The 25,106-nt window shown below is 49.0% G+C and overlaps 1 long non-coding RNA gene across 1 annotated transcript; it reads right to left on the bottom strand.

Annotated features, from left to right (window-relative positions):
• Positions 1-234: 234 nt before the first annotated feature.
• Positions 235-19,881, bottom strand: LOC149369824 (uncharacterized). The gene is made up of 3 exons (XR_016290128.1): positions 19,845-19,881; positions 6,971-7,036; positions 235-366 (listed from the first exon to the last, which is right to left on the bottom strand). It is a non-coding gene; the product is annotated as an uncharacterized LOC149369824 (long non-coding RNA).
• Positions 19,882-25,106: the final 5,225 nt, after the last annotated feature.

Genomic DNA, 25,106 nt, shown 5'->3' with positions numbered 1-25,106 from the left:
AGCATAATTCATGTGACTAGGGCAACTATGGAACTATAACAGTTAGTTCCGTTGGGGATTTTTTCCGCAGAGAGATTGTCGCATATGAAACGAACGCCAGGAAAGAGACATCCAAAAGGCTTACGATAAGGGTCTTGAAGCAAATCAGCAGCCAAGGAGTTTTATTTTCGTGAATACTACAAAGCGTCGTCAATTTAACTCTGGAGTAAGGCAAGAACTTGAATCCAGAACAAGGTGGAATGGCCGGCAAAAGAATTCTGCCCTTTGCTTTTATCCATACGACAAAACAGCTTTCCGGGTAAATGCTATCGCATCCATGACAGTACCGATAGGAAGCGATGTGATGTTGACGTACCTAACGCATCGCTGAAACAGAACAATAATACGGCTCCGGTTAAAACAATCCAGTGGGCATTGCATACGATCTCATGAATACGTATTACTTGGTTCTTACAACGAACGAGCGCAAAGTATTGACTGAGGGTATTTTCGCTTCTCTGTACAGTATTGTTTGTTGTTCAGGGGCATGGGAGCATTCCTCCGTATAGCAAATAAGAAATACATGAATGCATTTAAGACGCTTTTGCATGATATTGCCACGGACCTGGCTCGAGCTACCTGCGCGCTAAGCCGTGACGAGGACGAAGTGGTCGCGTTCGCGTGAGGCGCGCTCGAGCTGGCTCTGTTCTGGGCGATTAAAAACCTCGGCCGTTCTGCGGTCCCCCTCTACGTCTACGACTGTTCTCCGTCTGGCCTGTGACATCTGGTGGAGGTGCGGGGTATTCTCGGCTGATGCTCCATCCTTCCTCGGAGAGCCGAAACACAAGCCCGGTGCCTCTTGTGCGAACCCCCGTCCATCGTGTCAGCCGCAGGCTCCGCGGCTTGTCTCCAGAATTCGGACTCCGGCCTCAAGAGAGCGCACCCATGGCTACGACCACAGCAGCAAGGTCAGACAGCGCCCCGTTCATACCTGCTTCTTTTGTGAGCCTGCAAAATCCCCGGATCTCGAAGCCCTTTCACGGCGGATACTCGGAGGACGCCCAAGTCTGGCTTGATCAGTTCGAGCGCGTTGCGCGTTTCAACGGCTGGGACGACAGTGCTAAGATCCGGAACGTCTACTTCAGCTTTGAAGACGCCGCTCGGATCTGGTACGAAAACCGCGAGACGAGTCTGACGACGTGGCAGGACTTTCGTCGCCAGCTGTTGGAGACTTACACCAGCAGCGATCGCCGTGAACGGGCCGAGAGTGAATTGACCGCTCGCATTCAGCTACCAAATGAGAACGTAGCGATGTACGGGAGTATTTGGTCCCAGGTTCTGTGCTCCACATCCACGTACATGGAAATCATGTCGGCCAGTGTTTGATTCAGGCGTTCTGTGAGCCCATTTGTTTGGGGATGGTATGCTGTCGTCGTTCGATGGCTGGTGTGACTCAGCTCAAAGATGTCGTGGACAAGCTGAGCTGTGAATGCCTTCCCTCGGTCTGTGATGACGACGGACGGAGCGCCGTGTCGAAGCACTATTGCACGCATAAAGAAGTGCGCAACTTCGAACGCTGTGCCTTGAGGGAGAGCCTGCGTTTCGGCGTAACGCGTCAGGTAATCGGTTGCAACAGCTATCCATCTGTTCTACGACCGGCAGCTAAACCCTATCTCGGCTCTACACCCCCTGGATGCTGCTTCGGGGGCCAATACAAGCTCCCTTCGGGACATCATGCGTTCTGTGGTCCGTGAGGAGCTGCAGAAACTTCAGGGGATTTTTCCTGTGGACTCTCTGACTAGCGCCATTCGGGAGGAAGTTCAGCAGGCGCTCAGACCACCCGTCGCTCCAGTAGAGCCGCCACCACAGCCAGCTGCTTGGCCGCCAGCGACGTATGCGGACGTGCTGCGCCGTCCTGCGCCGGTTCCCTGCGCACCACCGTATGCCCCTTCGGTAGTCGCAGTACACGCCGAGCAGCCGGTTCCCTACTGGCAAGCTCGAGGACACGCGCCGAGAAAGACCGATATTTGGCGTGCGCCAGACCGACGTCCCCTGTGTTACCATTGTGGCGAGGCCGGTCACATCTTCCGGCGGTGTCCATATCGGCCTCTGGGATTCCGAGGCTTGTCTGCAGGTAGTCCCCGTCCGCGGCATGCCGAACAGCCTCAGGAGTTTGACGAATACGTCACCCGCCGGCGTGGTTCACCACCTCCTCCGCGCCGAACGTCCCGATCGCCTTCACCTCGCCATTCGTCGCCTCATCAGTCCGGTTATGGACCTGGTGCACAGCGTGGGTCCTCGAGCCCGCACCGGGAAAACTAGAACAGGCGACCTTTGGAGGCGAGGCCGCCGAACGCCGTATTGCCGAAAAGCTTCCACCGACGCGCCGACTGACCCTTCCCGAATTGACGACCACGATACCGATGATGACGACGACGACGACAACGAAGACGGCGCCGACTACTGGGTCTGGTAAGACCAAGGTCTCCCTTGACGTACCCATGCTGATTGACTCTAAGGAGGTTAGCGCACTAGTGGATACGGGTGCGGACTACTCGATAATGAGCGGTAGGATGGCTAAGGTGCTGAAGAAAGTTATGATGCCGTGGGCAGGGTCACAGATACGTACGGCTGGTGGCCACGTGGTTACGCCGCTCGGAATGTCTACGGCCAGAATTACGGTGCGCGGATGCACGTTCGTGGCAACGTTCCTCATTCTGCCTGAATGCTCACGAGACGTCATTCTCGGTCTCGACTTTCTTCGAGAAAATGGTGCGACTATAGACCTTCGAAATCGATTGGTTACATTTTCAACTGAACTCGCCGCCACCAAACCCGCCCCCGAGAATTGCAGAGCCGCACTGCGTATATCCGACGGTGCCTTAACGGTGCCTCCACGGGCGAGTATTCTGGCTAGGGTCACTTGCGACGCAGCACATTGCGGACAACGTGTTGTTGAGCCAAATGTCTCTGTTTTGCTCACCATGGGTGTTTGCGTAGCAAGAGGGCTCGCCTTTCTATCTGACGGTCGCACTGAAGTCCTCGTGACCAATTTCAGTAATGAACACCGCCATTTATTTGGTGGCACAGCCGTCGCCCACGTCGACCCCGTCCAAGAGGTGGCTGAGTGTTTCGCATGCCTAGAAGACACGCCTGGTGAAGTTGACGAAGAGGCAGTACGCGCCGTTCACATAAACGAGGGCCTCCCGCCCACAGAAAGGCAGCAATTGCTAGAATTGTTGCTGCAGTTTAAGGACTGCTTTACCTCGTCGTCTAAGGTACGTCAGATGCCCATCACTAAGCATCGGATAGTCATGCACGATGGCGCGCGCCCAATACATCAACAGCCTTATCGCGTATCTCCCCGAGAGCGGGAGGCCATCCAAACGCAAGTGAAGAAAATGCTCAATGACAGCATAATCCAGCCATCGAATAGTCCCTGGTCGTCTCCTGTCGTTCTCGTAAAAAAGAAGGATGGCACGCTGGACTTCTGTGTGAATTACAGAAAACTTAACAGCGTAACAAAAATGATGTCTATCCGCTACCTCGTATAGATGATTCCCTCGACAGACTGCGCCAAGCAAAATACTTTTCTTCGGTAGATCTGCGCAGCGGATATTGGCAAATAGAAGTTGATGAGAGAGACCGTGAGAAAACCGCCTTTGTCACCCCGGACGGCCTCTATGAATTTCGTGTGCTCCCCTTCGGACTCTGCTGTGCTCCAGCAACGTTCCAGCGAATGATGGATACCGTGCTCACCGGCCTTAAATGGCAAACATGTCTAGTATACCTGGATGATGTAATCATTTTTTCAACAACGTTTTCGGAACATTTGCAGCGGCTCAGAGTGGTGTTAGAAGCCGTCCGATCAGCTCATCTTTCTCTAAAGCCGCAAAAATGCCATTTTGGATTTACTGAATTGAAGTTTCTCGGGCATGTCGTCAGCTCCGAGGGCATCCGGCCAGACCCTGACAAAATTTCTGCCGTCGCGGACTTCCCGGTTCCCACTGATAAAAAAGCCGTCCGACGATTCATAGGCCTTTGTTCGTACTACCGACGTCTCATAAAAAACTTTGCCAAGCTGGCCAGTCCTCTGACGCGCTTGACACGAGATGAGGAGCCATTTTTGTGGGGTGCCGAGCAGCAAACAGCTTTTGACGATCTACGGCGTCGGCTACAATCACCACCAGTACTAGCCCATTTTGACGATGATGATGCCACTGAAATTCACACGGACGCCAGCAACGTCGGTCTTGGAGCGGTTCTCGTCCAGCGTCCGAACGGTGTCGAAAAAGTGATCGCTTATGCTAGCCGTGCACTTTCCCGTGCAGAGTGTAACTACTCTACAACTGAGAAGGAATGTTTGGCCGTAGTATGGGCCATCACAAAGTTCCGCCCCTATCTGTATGGCAGGCAGTTCCAGGTTATTACTAACCACCACTCATTGTGCTGGTTGACAAACTTGAAGGACCCATGTGGCCGCCTAGCACGTTGGGCATTACGCTTACAGGAATTTGACTTCACCATCATCTACAAGTCTGGTCGCAAGCACACCGACGCTGACAGCTTGTCGCGTTCACCTGTGCAACCTTACGAAGGTAACGCAGAAGACGATGCATTCCTTGGTGCAGTCACGTCGTCCGACATCATCGCACAACAACGTGCGGACGACGAGTTGAAGCTGCTCATAGAGCATCTAGAAGGTCACCATCCCTCGATACCCTCCCACCTGGCTCGCAGGCTGCCATCCCTATGTCTTCGAGGCGGAGTGCTGTATAAGAAAAACTCCGCCTCCAGTGGTAAGAGTTACCTTCTGGTTATACCAGCCGCCCTCCGCCACGAGATCCTCCTCGCCTGCCACGACGAGCCGACCTCTGGGCACCTTGGATTCACGCGAACACTTGCCAGAGTGCGGCAGAACTACTATTGGCCCAACCTTGCCTCATGTGTGAAGCGATACATTCGGACCTTCCGTGAGTGCCAGCGTAGGAAGACGCCGCCTCTGAAACCGCCTGGCATGTTGCAGCCTATCATGCCTCCTAACACACCCTTTGAACAAGTCGGCATGGACCTCCTCGGACCATTTCCCTTGTCGTCGGGAGGAAACAGATGGATAGCTGTTGCAACCGATTACCTGACGCGTTACGCCGAAACGCAGGCTCTCCCTCAAGGCACAGCGTTCGAAGTTGCGCACTTCTTTATGCGTGCAATAGTGCTTCGACACGGCGCTCCGTCCGTCGTCATCACAGACCGAGGGAAGGCATTCACAGCTCAGCTTGTCCACGACATCTTTGAGCTGAGTCACACCAGCCATCGAACAACGACAGCATACCATCCCCAAACGAATGGGCTCACAGAACACCTGAATAAAGCACTGGCCGACATGATTTCCATGTACGTGGATGTGGAGCACAGAACCTGGGACCAAATACTCCCGTACATCACATTCGCGTACAACACTGCGACTCAAGAAACAACCCGCGTTACACCGTTCTGTCTAGTCTACGGCAGAGAAGTGCGGATGATGCTGGGCGCCATGCTCCCGTGCGTGGATGATGACTGGACACCAGATGCGGGCTCCTTTGTCGAACAAGCCGAGCAAGCTCGCCAGCTGGCTCGTTTGCACATCACAGCTCAACAAGACACGGACTCCAGACGTTACAACCGGCGCCACAGGGAGGTTACCTACAACATCGGTGACCGTGTGTGGGTGTGGACACCTGTCCGCCAAAAGGGATTGTCCGAAAAACTGCTTCACCGATATTTCGGACCTTATGAGGTGCTCCCTCGTGTTGGAAACGTGGGTTATGAGGTTGTTCCACGTGGAACTGTGGCTAGCGGTCGTCGGCAACCACGGACTGACATTGTGCATGTAATGCGACTTAAGCCATACTTCTCGCGTGAGAGCGATGACGCTCCACTTTAAACTGTGTTCGGGTTCTGCGTTTTAATTTATTTCTTTTTGTTCGTTTTTTTAACATTGTCTTCCTGCTTTTCCTGTTCGTTTTCTGCTTTGTACATATCCTCGCATCGGGACGATGGTCTTCTTTTTCGGGGGACTAATGCCACGGACCTGGTTCGAGCTACCTGCGCGCTAAGCCGTGACGAGGACGAAGTGGTCGCGTTCGCGTGAGGCGCGCTCGAGCTGGCTCTGTTCTGGGCGATTAAAAACCTCGGCCGTTCTGCGGTCCCCCTCTACGTCTGCGACTGTTCTCCGTCTGGCCTGTGACAATATAAAAGTAATCAGAGCGCATACAACTTTCCGCAGTCCCCTAAGTTGCCTCTCTTGCTGTACGCATGGAAACAAGTGACAGGTTTGCTGACTACTCTGAAAAATTCAGGTCAGCGTTTTCTGAAGGTCCAATCGTCCAAAGGACCCGTCGAGTGACTAGGCTATTTGCCGCACTGCCATAGGTAGGGCTGTGGTAGTACTACTGCGCCGCTGATAATTCATACCGGTCATGCATACGGAACGTACTGAACATGCAGCGATTTAATTGGAACAGCCAAATTGTATGTTTGAAAGCTGAGTTTTATCCCACAAGGGAGTCTATGTGCTAGCCTGGGATGTTTTTACAATTTTACATCAATTCGTATTTACACCAAATAGGTGTTCCATATTAAAGGGATCATCTTGTACTACAAAACAATATCATATCTTTTATGCTCCTAGAGTAAACCTAAGCACTCTTGCTGAAAAACGCACCATGAAGCCAGGTAACTACAGTCTCCAGGCGTGTTCCCAGGCCACTTAAAGAGAATTATCTCAAATCTCAATACCTGTCTGTCATTGTATACTTTTCATTAAAGCAGAAACTTTCTAGGAGTTGTTCAGTTTTTTCTTAACATCAAATCGCGACTCACGACTTCTTCATTGCACACGAAATCTATTCTGTTCGCATCAGGTTAGACGAAATTTGCGGATTGGTTCAATGTTCCTTTTTTGTTTTTGCAGTGCTATATTTCACAAGAGGTGATGGACAAATCTTACCGTGAAGTTTGAAACTGCGACAGCAAATTCTTCGGGCAGTCCTAGTTGTGTATATATAGGCCCATTCTGTTTGAAATGGACAATGACACAGCATGTAGACACGTTTTGGAGCATTTATTGGCACAGGGGCCAGAATTATGCCAGTTTGGGCGCACGAGCAGGGGATGCAAGCAGTTAAAATTTTTATAAAGTATTTTAGGTTCACTTTTTTTAAAAATAAATTCGCTGTTCTTGTGCACAAACTAAAATGAGTGGTAGTTGAAAAGGTCACACATCTTTGAATGTAATAAGGTAGATACGCTTGAGAACTGAATAATTAAGCAATCTGAGAGGAGTTGTAACCTCAGTGAAAACGACCATCAAGGCTTCGACCGCCTTTGGGTTGAAGCTGAAAGACGTGGGGCGTGGTTCAGCCTTATCTTCTTTTAATTTTTGCCTCAACCAGCATGAGCCACTTTATTTGTACCTTCTCGTCAGCACAATGCAGATATAGCATGCACGCTTATGTCATTCTATAGGCCCTGCACTTTCCTCGTTTTTGACTGGTTTGCTTTATGGGGTTTAACATCTCAAACTCAGGCTAAAAGGGACGACGCTTTGGCGGGGACCGGATATCCGCTTCCTTTGCGTGCACTGACATAGCAGGCGACTCGGGCCTCTAGACCTCTGTGGCAGGGATCATAGACGCGTCTTTCTAGTTAGCAGTGAACACCACAGAGACTAAGTCACCGCAGTGGCTTTGTTTTCCTCATTACAGCTAACAGGTCCAAGAGTGCTCAAAAAAAAGATTTTGCTGCAATTCTAGTGGGTGAGCTCTACTACAGCAGGTGAAACCAGTTTATCGGGTTATGTGAAGCTCGACCTTGAGGTGACCTTTCGCAAAACTTAAATAAATAAAGGTAAAAAATTCAGGGGCACTTTGACTGTCTAAAGTGCGTAGAGGCGAAAGCGTTTTCCGCACCACTTTGACTGCTTCTGTGGCGCTGGTGGAGTCGCATGGAATTGAGGACTAAATATTAGGTGATGGCAAATCACTAATTAATTGTTAATTACCGACTGATGCCTGAATACTAAGTAACTGCTAATTAATGACGCTTAAGCTTCGCCTTTAGGAGTGGAACGCGACAGCGTGTTGTAGCGCTGCCAGGGAGTCCACGGAACGCCACCACCCGTTTGGCGCGATGCCTTGCCCTTTGAACGCAATGGGTTTTTGAGGAAAGGAAATGGCGCAGTTATTCTCTGTCATCTCGGTAGACACCTGAACCGAACCGTAGAGGAAGGGAGGAAGTGGGAGTGAAAGAAGGAAGACAACGATGGCCCGTAATGAAGAAAATTAAAATTGTATTTGAGGAAAGGAAATTACGCAGTAACTGTCTCACATATCTCGGTGGACACCCGTGAAAATACAGGGGGGGGGGGGTGCACTTTTTGACCTAAAGTGCGGTCACTGATGTGTGGTTAAGATGTTAAGCTTCGCCTCTAAGAGTGGAACGCGAAAGCGTCTTGCAACGCTGCCAGGGAGTCCATAGAGCGCCATCGCCCATTCCGTTCTACGCCTCGCTCGTCGGTAAATTGGTTTTTGAGGAAAGGAAATGTATCTGTCTCTCATATCTCGGTGGACACCTAAACCTCGCCGGAAGGGAAGGGAGGAGGATGGCAGTGAGCGAAGACACCGCATTCACTAGACGCGCCTTTGTTCGTACCAAACCATCGAGTTGGCATGGCGGACGAGAACCGGCGTATTCAGCATGGTATGGCCAACCGTGGGCGACGACCCCGGGCAAGTATTTGGGCGTTCCGCTCGATACTTATCGCGATAGTGAAGACTATTGGAAAGAGCAAATTAAAGACGCACGTGACCGAGCTGGGAAATGGAAAGGCACCAACCTATCAATTTTCGCCAGAGCTACAGTCTGCAATTTTTTTTTATTAGCAAACTCTGGTATGTGATGCAGGTTTTGCATTGCTCGCGTGTGAACGTTCAGAAGCTACACAGGATTTTTGCAGTTTTCATATGGGCGTCCGAATGGGAACGTTGTAGCAGAACGAACCTGTTCCGGCGGGTAAAAGAGGGGGGGCTAGGGCTAGGGCACCTCTTTTTAAGGCAGCTGGTGAACCGTTTTTTGTTTTTTCGCGACGTCACAGACCCGTTCTTGCGCACCGTGTGCCAAGTGAAGCTGCGGCGATTGCTGCCGGGGTTTGTGGTATCCACAGAAGAGCTCTCTGGTGGAACTTTTGGTTACTACAAAGAGATTGTAGCAAGCGTTCGGTTTCTTTCGGCACGTTTTTCCACCGATTATTTGTGGAAAAGCAAAAGGAAAAAGTTGTACAATGATCTTTGTGATATTGTTTTCCCAGAGCCCATGTACAGGGCCTTGTACAGTGGAGGCCCGGGAGGGGATGTTTTAAAAAGGGTGAAGAAAATGCAGGTGCCACCAGGACTTTCTTTTTTAAGTTACACACCGGGACGTTACCAGTTAAAAAGTTTCTAGAGGGAAAGGATTTCTTTTTACCGTGGGGATCGAACTGCTTAATTTGTAAACAGCCTGAAACAATAGACCATGTTTTTTTGCATTGCTGGGAAGCGGTTTATTTTTGGGACGTGTTACAAAGGACCATAAAGAAAGAGCTACCACTTGACGCGCACGGAATTCGCTATTTAAGCACTGATAATGAGGATGGGGCACCTTTTGATCTCATAATGCTCTTGGGCCTCCACTGTATATGGCGCTCCAGAATGGCAGGCTACCATTGTGACAAAGACGCACGACCAGCCCGAATTTATTTTCGGGAAAGCGTGGACTGGTTTCTTGCAATCCAAAAAGCAGCTGCGGAGCCTCCCGAGTGGCTCTCAAGACTAGAGCCGTTGTGTATGTTGCGGGAATTTTAAGCTGACGAAGCCAGTCTCGTGCTGGCTGACCACGACAGTGTCGTATGTATATAGCGTTGTGTGTATTTTTGTTGTGCGATGTCATGAGCCAAAGACAGGCAATAAAGAAAGAAAAAAAAAGTTGGCATGGCGGAGTGGATAGCATGCTCGTCTCGCACTCCGAAGACCGGGGTTCGATTCCCGAGCTCGACCAATTTCCTACTCGGGTTTATTTATTTATATGGCCTGACTAGAAAAGTTAATTAGGCTAATTGGGTAATTTAGGAATTAACTAAGCTCAGTCCCACTTACTTGGAGCATCACTATATGATCCCTTCAATTGTTTGCATGTTTACTAGCCAAAGTACAATTGGCCCCGTTTGAAATTGCCGCACTGTAACGTCACGATCGTTTCGACCAACTGAAAAACGTCACATTTCTGTCGACAACTGCTGCTTACAACGATGAGATATTAAAGGCTTTCGCCTTAATTATATTGAACTAGAAGTATTCTAGTTCACTATAGCCTTAATAAATATTTGCGCGACTAGCATTCAAACTTGTGGTGGCACGACCAGATCAGATTGGCTGGCTACTGCAGGAGAGCGCTAGGCTATCACCACCGCCGATCACGCCTCTTGTTAAAGGGCAGCACACTCTCGTGCGGTGCATTGCCCGTCGAGTTCTTCATGAACTCTTTCTAATACCACTCTAGTGTTCGCATTTTGAGTAATGCGGTGGTTGTGACATGAGACGTGCGCTGCATGCGCTGGCGTGGACAACGTTGTGGCAGAAACACCCCACTAGAGCAACACGCTTTGGAGTTGGCAAGATTGCTGCAGAAACGTGGAACGGGAGCATTGGCAGCGCGCGTCGTAAATTAGGTAAATTGGCAGTGACAATGAAAAAGTTGAATCGTGCAAAACTGGCTCTCAGGGTGAGGAGAGACCTAAACCGCTCTTACAGGTATGTGGAAGTCGGTTTTTGCAGTGCCACGGGCCGGTAGCGGTCGCTTTCCCACAATATTTGGCATTTATAAGTGCTAAACCTTCAAAAAGTTGAAAAAATTGATTTTTAAGGGAAGTAAATGGTGCAGTGATTGTCTGACATCAGGGTGGTATCCCGAGCCGCGCAGTAAGAGAACGGAGGAAAGTGGGGAGGGGGGGAGGGAGCGAAGAGAGAAAGACGTGCCGGTGCGGAAGGCTTGTGAATAATTTCGACGAACCGGAAATCTTTAACGTGCCGTGATACTGCGCAGCACATGGGCGGCTTTGCGTTTGACCTGCATGGAAACGCGGCCGCCGTAGCCGAGTTTGAACCCCGAAACTATGGCTCATTAGCCGAGCACCTTTACCACTCAGCCACCGCGGCGGGTGCGGAACCACCAGGTAATTTTTGAAACGTTGTAGCACGGACGTTTAAGGATGTTGTGCACTAGGAAGACGAAGTCATAACGAAGCGGTTGGAACACGCTAGTTGCGATACTCCGAAAGGCAACAACAGCTGCAATGCTCGGTATCTTGGCTTCGCACGCAAGCTGTCACTGCCGCTTTGCCACTCTTCTTTCTTCGGCAAGCTTTCTACAGGCGCGGTTGCCTCATAGGCGACCCCCACATCGTCGTGACCCGGGGAGCCGCACCTTCTCCATCAGTGGTGTTCAAGGATCGCAAGCACGCCGGATCCAGACTTTGGCCGGCCGCTTTCGGCGTTCACGTCCCAAGGTGTCGGTGGATTGTTGGCTCAGCTGGAGGCAGCGCTTTACCTAAACGACATTACCTTAAGTCTTTCAAACACGCAGTACTCCGCGACATCCTAACACCCGCCCTGTTGCTACGCATCGCCTGTTCTGCCTTGGGATGCCGGTCTTACGACGAGCTGCGCGCGGCCATTCAAGCACCATAATTGACTCTTACTTCCCGCTGCCGCTCTACGACGCGTGAGTCCCGCTTTTGCTGCTGCCAGAGTCCGACTCAGCGCCAGTCCTGCTGTTTACTTCACGGTCTCCATCGGGACACAGGCACATCTGAGCTGCCACTGATCGTCTCCCTGCCACTTTTAGCCAGCATCTCAGGCCGTCTGTACCTTGTCACGACACACCAGGTTTTCTTGGAACGTGCTCTACATCACCTCCTCCACCCTCAACAGTGCTGTGCGTGCTTTTGAATCGGCGTCTGTACGGGCACTCACCGGAATTACAGCTTTCCGCGACAGTCTTCTTATAGAGCACTACTGCTTCCCATCACCTTGGTGATATCTCTCCGGTGAAGCCCCGCCGAACGCTGCGTCCACAGCTGATTGGACATGAGACGACTCAGCCAGTGGCTCTGCCTGCCAGAAAAATCAGATAGCCGCCGAAGGAGGTGCTATGCGTAAGACCCCCACGGACTACAGCATGTTCCGTGCAATACAGCTTGTGGTCTCAGCACCAAGGCGTCCCGCTAATTTCGGCGCTAAAGTGGCGGACTTCCGTTCTGGGCCTACGGCCACCACTTCCAGTATAAAGCGGCCCCGGGCTTCATATAAGCTTGCACCTACCCGTTACTCGCTCCGGCTTCGCTTGCCTTGACATTGTTTTGCCGTTTTCAGCACCTGCGCCGTCAGTTCCAAAGGAGGTGCCTTCTACCGTACTGGCTGGGGCGACGCACACCACACGCACGCAAATCCGGTCGCTGTTCTATCTTCCGGCCAACCTCGAGCACACAATCAAACCCACAGGCTGACCATGATGGCTGAGTCCGTTTTCAGCACCTGCGCCGTCAGTTGCAAAGGAGGTGCCTTCTACCGCACTGGCTGGGGCGACGCACACCACACGCACGCAAATCCGGTCGCTGTTCTATCTTCCGGCCAACCTCGAGCACACAATCAAACCCACAGGCTGACCATGATGGCTGAGTCCGTTTTCAGCACCTGCGCCGTCAGTTTCAAAGGAGGTGCCTTCTACCGCACTGGCTGGGGCGACGCACACCACACGCACGCAAATCCGGTCGCTGTTCTATCTTCCGGCCAACCTCGAGCACACAATCAAACCCACAGGCTGACCATGATGACTGAGTCCGTTTTCAGCACCTGCGCCGTCAGTTGCAAAGGAGGTGCCTTCTACCGCACTGGCTGGGGCGACGCACACCACACGCACGCAAATCCGGTCGCTGTTCTATCTTCCGGCCAACCTCGAGCACACAATCAAACCCACAGGCTGACCATGATGGCTGAGTCCGTTTTCAGCACCTGCGCCGTCAGTTGCAAAGGAGGTGCCTTCTACCGCACTGGCTGGGGCGACGCACACCACACGCACGCAAATCCGGTCGCTGTTCTATCTTCCGGCCAACCTCGAGCACACAATCAAACCCACAGGCTGACCATGAAGGCTGAGTCCGTTTTCAGCACCTGCGCCGTCAGTTGCAAAGGAGGTGCCTTCTACCGGACTGGCTGGGGCGACGCACACCACACGCACGCAAATCCGGTCGCTGTTCTATCTTCCGGCCAACCTCGAGCACACAATCAAACCCACGGGCTGACCATGATGGCTGAGTTCGTTTTCAGCACCTGCGCCGTCAGTTGCAAAGGAGGTGCCTTCTACCGCACTGGCTGGGGCGACGCACACCACACGCGCGCAAATCCGGTCGCTGTTCTATCTTCCGGCCAACCTCGAGCACACAATCAAACCCACAGGCTGACCCTGATGACTGCTTCACGAACATTTCGCCGACAATAGTTGAATGACTTTTCACGCCTGCTGCCAGCGTCATCACTCTCATATATGTACACCCGTCGCCCGTTGAGAAAGCAGTCAGGCTCAACCACCTGGTCTTGTTTCTCCCGCACGGGGGCCTTCCTCAATTGTGACCTGTCTTGCAGGCCTTTACGTACCTATTTAGCGATTACCTATTGAAAGGTTACCATTACCTAAGTGCAGCACTTCCAATGCACTGTTCTGAATATTAGCGAAGGGAATAAACTGTTTCAGGCAACAATTCATGAATTAGAAGACCAGAGTTGTAGAAACAATTTAGTGTTTCGTGGCATCGCTGATGACAATGACCGTGAAACATGGGATCAAGTAAAAAAAATTCTAAGCGTCCTGCCAAAATATGTAGACCCCGAAGTCTCACCTAGAAATATTCATAAGGCTCATAGGGATGGATTGGGGCGGTATTATAATTGTGGATGCCGTCCGGTGATTCCGGAGATTGGCAACTTCAAAAGGAGAGAAAAATTGTGAAATGCAAAAAAAACATCAAATAAGCCAGCTCCCCATCTTTTAAGCTAAAATACAACAATTGGTCACGAACGACAGATCCTACTTGTACGGCCCTGTCAACAATAAAATATTTCAATCTCACCCAGAAGGCATTAAGACAATAATCCAATACGCGCCTTCGTCTCTCCCCGCTGCATCGAGTCCTGGTAAATCTAACTACCGGTTACCGAGGGATAGTGGCCGGTGTTTACGCGTGGCTCAAAGTTCAGTTGTATTTACTAATATCCGAAGTGTCATCAAAAGACGTACAGAATTCTCTTCTGCCGTGAGTGCGAGTTGCACTGACATCATCGTGTTAACTGAAACTTGGCTACATGAATGCACTCGTGACTGTGAAATATTCGATTCAAAAAATAATTTCCTCTTCTATCGTTGTGACTGGAAAGATCGGCAAGGTGGCGGTGTACTCATAGTAGTCAGTAAAAAAAAATAGTCTTCTTCTTTTGATATAACATCAAACGTAGAAATTAAATGGGCATCTCTTCAACTAGGCTACCACAGATTAATTCTAGGGGCGTGCTATCGACCGCTCAGTGCCTCTCCTATGTTTGTTCAAGGCTTCATGATGCCATTAGTTTCGTTGTAACGCGATACCATTCGTCGTCTGTCTTTCCATTGGGCCACTTAAACTTTTCGGGCATCGATTGGTCTTTGGTACAACCTCCCTCATCTTAAACACTATCAAGGAATTCATTATTTGTGCTCGATTTTTAAGCATACCCAAATGGTTTTTCAGCTTACAAGAATTACTGAAGTTACAGCTAATACATTAGAACTCGTACTAACAACAAGCCTAGACCTGTGTTCAGAAATAACGTGCATGCCCCAGTTAAGCGACCACTCATTGATAAAATTTCTGTGATCATGCCCATACAAATATCTGCTTGTCACACTGCAACAATGCGCATTTATCATCTAGTTGATTTCAGCAAAATCATTAATGAACTAGGTTATTTCTTGGCCACTTTTTTTCAATGAATTCCGCTTCCGAACGGCTAACGCAAACTTGCTTTTATTCAAGAAAAGATGATAGACCTCACCAGCCATACCCGCTCGCGATATATAGTATCATCTGCATGCGCCATGGTATGATGCACAACATTAAGAAACGTTTATTCAGATGAGCTAAAGAATCACGCACTGAGCATCATTGGTCCCGTTGTCGCTCTGCAGCTGACACAAATCTGAGGTCAAAAACGCGAAAACAAATTAACTGGTAGCACTTTACCTGTTATGTTGCTAAATATCCCGAGAAAAATTTGGACCTTCATTAACCCATCGGACACGCCTAGAATAATACGAACGAATTCAAGTGATGAACCTATATCTGATAGTTCCGGTGAAAATACAGTGAATGATGTATTTTCGAGCTTTTCAAGTGCAGAAACTACAGATTCGCCTCAACTGGTTCATAACAACTTCCTTCCATTGTATCCTGTAGTCATCCCTCCTCACGGCACAGCTAAAATAATTGACAACATTAAGACATCCCCTTCTCTTGATGTTTACTGTATTAATACAAAATTCCTAAAATGTACTAAAACATATTCATCTCTGGCCTTACCTAAAATATTTCAGTATTCATAGGACAATGGTGAACTACCGGCCGATTGAAAGACAGGTAAGGCGTTTCGTGTTTGTAAATCTGGTAATAAACACTCCACTCGCCTTTTAACTACCGGCCCATAACTATTGCCAGTATCCCATGTAAAATCTTGAAATATATACTCTTTTCACATATTGTTACTTTCCTTACATCAAACTCGTTTTTTCATCCCTCCGAGCACGGGCTTAGGAAGTATTACCCATATGAAACACAGGTACTCTTATTCAAACGCAAGTAACGCAATTTCAGACCGTCGCTCTATCGCCGACTGCATGTTCGTAGATTTCGGGAAGGCATTTCATAATGTTTACCATCATCTTTTATTAATAAAACTACCCATGGTAGGATTAGAAATTAAAATTATAAAATGGCCCGTAGTTTTTCTTACTTATCCTAAGCAATTTGGTGCAGTGAACAATGTTGATTCCACCATTCACCCTGTTCTTTCTGGTGTTCCCCAAAACACCGTCTTGGGGTCCCTGCTTTTTCCTATATTTATTAACGACTTATGCAGTAATCTTTCTTCTTTCGTACATCTTTTTGCTAATGGCTGCGTTCTTTTTCAGGAAATAACAAACAATGGTGACAAGCTCCTGATTCAGATAGACCTTAACGCTGTCTCATCATGGTCTAAAACTTTGAATATGACGGTGAATGCGGAAAAATGCAAACTGCTGTTAATAGCGATTTGCCCTTATATAGTATCAGTGTTGTGTTACTTGAACCAGTTACAAGATATAAGTACATCGGAATTAATACTACGTCTGTAGCCTTTATTAATAGGGAACACGGGCCCTGTCAAGCCGCGCTTTTTCCGGCTCTTTGCCCATGTTCCGGACATTGTGTACACATGATGTCAAATAAATCTGTCTGTCTGTCTGTCTAACCGTAGCTATCACGGGCACATTGAGCACATCACTAGCGAAGTTAATCGCATGCTCGAATCTCTGAGACGTAACTTACACGCAGCTCCAACTAACATCAAACTTCTACTCTATTCTTACAGCTAGAATATGCTTCATCATCAATATGTTTCAGCACACGGCGCAATGAAGACGAAGTGGTGGGCACGTGTTAGTTAGAACGCTTGGCAACTTATCCACGGCCGGACGCTGCCACTGCAACTCCACTGCTCTCCCTTCTTCGGCAAGTCTCCTTATAAATGTCGCCGCGGTCGCCTTTAGGTCCTTAGGGGTGAAGCTGAGTCGAATATTTAGGGGTGAAGCTGAGTCGATTGAGATCTTTAAGGAATAATGACGAAAATTTGGAGACCATATATGCTTGGTCCTTGTTGGAATTTGTGTAAATATGTGCTACAGTAATGTTTTGCAGCGGCATTGTCCAAATTTGATGGAAATACTCACCTGAAATATGGTCGAAGATACATGAAGTATGCAGAAGTTTTGAGGTAATTTTTGTTATAACAGAGAATAAAAAATATTAGTGAATGGTACTGCACTGGCTCGATAAGTTACAGTCTTTAATGTATGAAACTGCTTAGCCTCCGGACTTCTAGTTTGTCTAGAAATGTTAAGTTCCAGAAAAAGGCGGTTTCATTTTCGGCTGTCTTACATAGTGCATTTTTGCGGTTTGGCTTCTTATGAACGCAACGTGGTGCTTTTTACGGAGACGTGCATTGCGCTGCAGATTCACCGATATGCGATGAAGCATGACGGCCATTAATGGGATGGCGGTAATCAGCTTGGGCCGCAGAAAATTCGTTGTCGGCGTCGGTGTCATCGAACGTGCACGAAAAATCCACTAAAAATCCCAGAGACGCAACCTAGGAGGCAGGTGGGCGACCTAGGTCACATAACCTTGTGGCTTAATCACAACTTGCCCGAAGGATTGTGAGCAAACTGTGCACCGTGTCCAGTGGCAGCTAAACTAATCATTGGCCGGTCGAGGTTGCTCGGCAAAAGCAAACTGGCTCGCACAAACCCCCCCGGTTGCAGCCAATGCGATCGAACGGCTGTGGCAGATCCCTTAACAGCTGCACCACTGCTCCAGGAGTCCTAGGTGGACTCCCAGGGACCTATGAAAGTTAAGCAGAGAATCACGAATTCTTTATATACGGGGAATGACCGATTAAGCTATCGCGGTCTACCCTTAAGGTAGACCTTAAGGTCGTCTCCAATTTTTAATGGTATCTTAGCGACCCAGAGCCTATTTGAAAATCCTATACATGATTTTAACTTTCGCTTTTTCTTTATAGTGCCTACCCGTATGACGGACCGCCCAAACTGCGAGAGTGTAGGGTATTCTTTCTGAGGTAACAATACCCTCATTATAAATTTTACTCATAATGTTCATGCTAGTTATTTACGCACGTGTTTTTTTAATGACAATAGGAGCGGCATTCTGCTTCTGTTAGCCTTGTAAATTTTTATTAACAGCTGAGGTCTACAGCCTCCGCCCCCTATGTCTCCTTTGAATACATAACAGACCCTGAAAAAATAAAGAAACATATGTGCCACATAGAGGAGGAGAGGAGGAGCTAATACAGAAATAACTAATCCGGGAACAACGAAGATCCATTATGATATCCTGAAGAAACTTACTGCTCAGAATTAGTGAATTCTAGGGTCCAATTAATATAATTTTTATTCATGACATGCAGCATCTGGGTGTGAAAGAGATACCTCTGTAAAAAGGATAGATACATTTTCATCGCTCTTATAGGGTGCCGTGGCAGTCAGACAGAAAAGGATAAGCAAAAAGGTGCTGCTCGCTATTTTCGTTTATTCCTACTTTCTTGACATTAAGAGCAAATGCAAAGTGACCATAATAAGTCGCAGCATCCAAATTACATCACTGAAAATCGTTTTGGAGCTTTCAAAAAACGGTAATCTTTTCGCTTACCGGCCTTAACTTTAGATCAGACTAGCCGCCCTCATTAGGCATAGCAAGTGGCGACAATACGATGGAATCCAAAAGTCCTTCTCTGGTGATCACGCTACCATTTTACTTCCAATGGACATAGACTTGAACCAGAAAGAGACTACTCTGTTGGCCACCAAGCATATTGCTGTTATTGCCTTCATAAATTTGCTGCTTGTTTATTTGGGGTTTTTCATTTGAGCTCATCGTCATCATATTCATCATCAGCCACAGCATGAGTGCTCCCCACTAAAGGACAAAGGGGCACCCATGTTTCTTCAGTTTACCCAGTCATGTGCCAGCCGCGGCTACCCATTCCCTGCAGACTTCATAACCTTCAGAGATTTCATAACCTGATACGCCCGGCTAACGTTCTACCGCTCCTACTAGCGGTAGCTTCTATTTGGAATCAGTCTATTGCCTTTAACCGCTATCGACTATCTCTCCTTCATATTACATGCCCCATCAAAGCCGATTTCTTGATTTTGGATGGAATCTCATCAACCCACGTTTGTTCTCAGTCCCAATCTTTTTCTTGCATTCTATTGCTGTTATACCTAACGTATTCACTTCCACAGGCTTCTGCTTTTTCTTGAATTGAGATTCAACCATTTTCGTTGGCATCCATGTTTTTGCCCCGTGGATAAGTACCGGTAAAATCCTAGTGTTATATTGTTTCCTCTTGAGGAATACCCAAATGTTCAGTGGTAATTACCTCCATTTTGGCTTACCAGTTTCAGCACCTGACCGCCAACATAACCTGCTGTTTTCTTATGAGGTTGTTGGTCCTTACTTCAGTTTTCTGCTTATTAATTATTAGACCCATTATTAATCAACCTTCGCAATTCATCTGCTCACTCACTTACCAACGCAATAGAAGTAGAGAATCGCACATTCCAGAAGAATTTTTCAACTGAGTCAAGTGGTTTCTCGTAATCATCAAAGGCCATCTATTGGGGTCGGATATATTCTGCACACTTCCCTATCATCTAATTGTTAATGCGCACAAGGCCTCTAGTCCAATAGCTTTTAACATAGCCTCTGTTGTCATTGGTTGATTTAAGTGTAAGCCTGACTGATTATATAAAACCTGCCTCAGTAAATACCACGTAGGCAATGGAGAGGTAGGTGATCTCTCTGAATGAAAAAGGCTCCTTTGCTTTTGTGATTTGTCAGACGCTTGAGTTATGTTTTCCTTTTGCGATATTATCCGGAGGTCTCTTCAACACCAAAACTATTATTCAGCAAAGAGAGGGCATACCAGGTTTTCCACGCGACTTTGTGTGCAGTAATGGAGCTGAAAGGCAAAAAGAGTCCGTTATAACTCACGCAGAAACAAGAAATGTGGCGTTTAATAGTGGTTAACAATGATTTCATTGAAAAAAACAGCTTGGCCGAGCAACATCGTTAGAGTTGGCTCCTTACTCTATATAAGGTTTCCAAGCGCTTCAGACCAAAAATGCCGATTGAGAAAAAATCTCCTTTCCATCCGCTGATACCAATTAGCTTTCCATGTGGGCTATGTTGCGTCTAGTTTGCGCGTAAATACGTATCCTCCATTCTATCATAATTGCTTTCAAAAAGATTGCAGTTTTTCGCCGGAGAAGATTGAACTATACTGTGAGTTTAGAGGTGATTTGATAGGCCGTCAGGGTCTGCAATCTATTCAGGCGCCTTTGTCGACGCTCCTGTACGGCGCGGATCGTAGTTAGTGCATGCCATCTGGCCCAGTTCCCGTCTCTTCTGCGGCACATGGACCCGTCATTCCCCAGAAGTCAATGACATATTCTCATGCGAACGTTATTTTTAAAACTGTGCAGCACATACCGCTCGGCGTCTATTGATAATGACACAATATAATTTGCTTATATAAGAATTTCAAATCCCGTAAATATAGCTTTTGGGCTGTTGAGGCCTATGTAGTGGTAATTTTAACGATCACTGCATTTCCTGCTGCGCCGCTTTCGATAAATATCATGTCCAGCTTTGAAATTGCGATCGAATTTATCACTAGCCGCAGGCTACTCGCGTCATAAAACGTGTTGTAGAGGGTCTGAAAAGTATGCAGGACCTCAGAAGCCTTTTGTGTGCTCAGTGTTTTCATATATATCCTCTTGATATAGATGTCTACTAAACATTGAAGTGTGTCTATCACTATAAATACAAGTGTAGACTGTATAAAGTTGATACACAGTAAAGTAACCATGCATTATGCGCTATGCTGATCTTCACGTCTATTCCAACTAGTGGCGGGAGTAGTGCTTTCTTTTTGGATTATCGACATCTGTCTCGTGGCTATGGGAGACTTCATTTCCTTCAAGAACTTGTTCGATAAGACGCTTGCGCATCTCAAATGACAAGAGGGGAAGCAAAACTAGCTTCGTTCCGAAGTACCCTGCCTATACAGCGAGCACCACAACTTTGTGGGAGACGGGCTTTGGATTCGGCCAGTTGCGTTTGAAATCATGGGTAGAGCCATTGCTCTCATGAGGCAGTTCACGGTGAGAGGCGCTGGCAAGTGGTGCTTTCTTTTATACTTTGTTGTAGTGTTGGTGATACACTAAATATGTATAAAATTTTTCTTATTCTAATAAACGTTACATATGTAAATACACTGGAATTAGGAGGCGTTATATTCATTGGTCAGTAGTGCTGTAATGTTCAGGGCGCACTTTATTCTATACTATAATGACCTTTGTAGTTTTTCTTGCTAGCGGTAAATACAAAGTCCTGAAAAACTGGTATTATTCCTTGGTATGTTTTTTCTGCACAATTTCTCTGCCCACAATAAAGCCAGCCCCAGTTTTTTCGTCTTTCGCTGCCGCTTTGCACTTTTATATTATTGTCGTCGTCGTCGTCTTCACGTCGTCGTCTTCAGTAGCGCTAGCGTCATTAGCCCCCCCCCCCCCCCCTTCCCCCCGTTCGAAAAGCATCGTCCCGATGCTAAAAGGAAACCAGCGTCAGAGGGAGTGTCACGGTGTCCTTGCGTGATACGGTTTCAGGCGAACGACGTGGACCACCTCGGGGCGCGCGTCGCGTCGTGAGCGTGGTGTTTGATCCGGAATGACTTCATAGTTGAGATCGCCGATGCGCCGCAGGACTTGGTAGGGGCCGAAGTAACGACGTAAGAGCTTGTCGCTGAGTCTGCGACGGCGGATTGGGAACCAAACCCAGACGAGGTCGCTTGGGAAATATTCGACCACCCGTCTCCGCAGGTTGTACCGTCGGGCATCTTGGTCCTGCTGAGCGCGAATTCGCACCCGGGCTAGTTGACGAGCATCGTCGGCACGCTGTAAAAAGTGGGCAACGTCGGCATTTGGGTGGTCGTCGACGTGGGGAAGCATAGCGTCGAGTGTTGTGGTCACCTGTCGTCCATAGACGAGACTGAACGGTGTCATGTTGGTTGTTTCCTCGACGGCGGTATTATAGGCGAACGTGACATAAGGCAGGACTTCATCCCACGTTTTGTGCTCCACGTCAACGTACATCGAAAGCATATCCGCGAGAGTCTTGTTCAGACGTTCGGTCAGGCCGTTCGTCTGGGGGAGGTATGAGGTCGACCTGCGGTGGCTCGTGTGGCTGAAAGCAAGGATATGCTGCATGAGTTCAGCAGTAAAGGCAGCTCCTCGGTCAGTAATGAGAACCCGGGGTGCGCCGTGGCGCAGGACGATCTGAAGCACAAAAAATTTGGCCACATCGATAGCGGTTCCACTCGAAAGAGCGGCTGTCTCCGCGTAACGCGTGAGATAGTCTGTGGCGACTATTATCCACCGCTTTCCGGAGTTTGATATGGGGAACGGGCCGAGCAAGTCCATCCCGATTTGTTGGAATGGTCGGGACGGCGGGTCAATGGGCTTGAGGAAGCCGGCGGGCTTGGCAGGAGGAACCTTGCGGCGATGACAGTCATGGCAAGAGCGAACGTAATGCGTAACGTCATGTCCAAGGCGAGACCAGTAGTATTTTTCGCGAATCTTGGCTTGCGTTCTAGTGACGCCAAGGTGGCCGGACGCAGGTTCGTCGTGGCAGGCATTCAAAATTTCGAGGCGTATGTTCTCAGGCACGACGAGCAAGTACTCGCGACTGTTAGAAGAAAAGTTCTTTTTGTGGAGTACGCCGTCACGCAGGCAGAGGGAAGACGAAGCTCGCCGGAAGGCGGCAGGTACTCTGCCACTGGCACCTTCAAGATAATCAATGACGTCTCGAAGGTCCGGGTCGGCGCGTTGTTGGTCAGCAAAGTCGGTAGAGTTTAGGGCGGTCACAAGGGCGTCGTCGTCCGCAGCGTCGTCAGGAGCTGGTTGTGCAGGGGCACGGGAAAGGCAGTCGGCGTCCAAGTGCTTGTGGCCGGATTTGTAGGTTACAGAAATGTCGTATTCCTGCAGTCGGAGACTCCATCGTGCAAGGCGCCCTGAAGGATCCTTTAAGGTGGCCAGCCAACAAAGTGCGTGATGGTCGGTCACTACTTTGAAAGGTCGACCGTAAAGGTATGGGTCGAAACTTGGAAATTGCCCACACGATGGCGAGGCATTCTTTTTCGGTGGCAGAGTAGTTTGCTTCGGCCTTAGAGGGTGCACGACTTGCGCAGGCAATTACACGATGTTGATTTTTCCAGACCTGAACTAGGACTGCACCCAAACCAACATTGCTAGCGTCGGTGTGTACCTCAATGTCAGCATATTCATCAAAGTGCGCCAGAATGGGTGGTGACTGTAAGTGGCGTTGAAGCTCTAGGAACGCCTGATGTTGCGGCGCTTCCCACTGGAACTGGACATCGGCCTTGGTCAGGTAAATAAGGGGCGCAGCGATTTTAGTGAAGTTTTTCACAAAGCGGCGATAATACGCACATAGTCCAAGGAAACGCCGAACTTCTTTCTGATCGCGTGGCGTCGGAAAGTTCGCGATGGCGACGGTGTTTTCAGGGTCCGGAAGGACCCCTTCTTGGTTCACGAGGTGACCCAAAAACTTCAACTCCTCGTAACCGAAGTGACACTTCTCGGCTTTTAGAGTGAGTCCAGAGGATTTTATGGCCTGCAGCACCGCCTCGAGGCGACGAAGGTGCTCGTCAAAAGTTGGGGCGAATACGATCACATCGTCCAAGTATACGAGGCAAGTGTGCCATTTCAGGTCCACGAGTACTGTGTCCATAAGCCTCTGAAAGGTCGCTGGGGCGGAGCAAAGACCAAATGGCATGACCTGGAACTCGTACAACCCGTCTGGAGTGATGAATGCCGTCTTCTCGCGGTCCCTCTCGTCTACCTCTATTTGCCAGTACCCAGACTTCAAATCCATGGAAGAGAAATACTTGGCGTTGCATAAACGATCCAAAGCGTCGTCGATTCTGGGCAAAGGGTAAACGTCCTTTTTAGTGATGTTATTCAGTCGCCGGTAATCAACGCAGAACCGCAATGTTCCGTTCTTTTTCTTTACGAGCACGACAGGTGCGGCCCAGGGGCTCCGAGACGGTCGAATGACGTCGTTATCAAGCATTTCCTTTACTTGCGTGCTGATGGCGGCGCGTTCTCTAGAGGAAACACGGTAGGGTGACTGTCGCAGTGGTGGCGCCGTGTCGTCCGTAATAATCCGATGTTTAGCAAGGTGTGTCCTGCCGACGCGCGGAGACGACGCAAATGTGTGTCTGTAGCGATTGAGCAGGTCACGCAGCATGCCTTGTTGTTGTTGCGGCAATGTCTGATTAATGTCGTACTTGACGTCGACTATGTCCTCTGGATCCAGTCGTGAAACACGAGTCAGGCTTTGTGCGCACTTGGTATCAGTGACGGCATCGATGTAAGCGACAGTCGTCCCCTTGTTCAGGTGCTGGTGCTCATTGCTGAAATTAGTCAGGAGTACATGAACTTTGCCGTCTTCCAGAAACACGACCGCCCGAGGTACTGCAATACCGCGGTCGAGAAGCAAAAGTTGTTTACCCTCGACTATACCTTCAGTGTCTCGAATGGTATGCGAACCGACAGTCACCAGGATACTGGAGCAGGGAGGCACGGTCACTTGCTCGTCAAGAATATGGAGCGCCGACGGGAGGGCATCTGTGGTATCAATGGCATTCGCTGTCGAAAACTGGACGGACTAGGACTGCAGGTCGATGATGGCTCCGTTGTCCGTTAGGAAGTCCATACCCAGGAGAACATCACGAGAGCAATCAGCAAGGACAACAAACTTTGCAGGGAACGTTTGCCCTTGTACCGTGACCCTAGCCGTGCACATTCCTATTGGCGTAATCAAATGTCCCCCAGCGGTACGTAACTGCGGGCCGTCCCAAGCTGTCATAACCTTTTTGAGCACAGCGGCGAATTGTCTACTGAGCACAGAATAATCGGCACCAGTGTCAACTAAAGCATTTACGGCTGTGCCGTCTACTGAAACTTCTAAATCGGCCGGTGCTGGCGTCTTGCGGTACAGTCGAGGAGTCCGATCGCGGCTTTGGTGCGTCGAAGGGATGCGGCGTCGAAGAGAAGCGTCGTGGTTATTAAGAAGTGCGGCGGGTTGTCGGCTTGTCTTAACATGCTGT

Source organism: Amblyomma mixtum, chromosome 1 (assembly GCF_055824585.1).
Source record: "Amblyomma mixtum isolate Tamu chromosome 1, ASM5582458v1, whole genome shotgun sequence".
NCBI classification, from domain to species: domain Eukaryota; kingdom Metazoa; phylum Arthropoda; class Arachnida; order Ixodida; family Ixodidae; genus Amblyomma; species Amblyomma mixtum.
The sequence above is the reverse complement of the archived record's forward strand: the minus strand, read 5'-3'. Positions and strand labels throughout refer to the sequence as shown.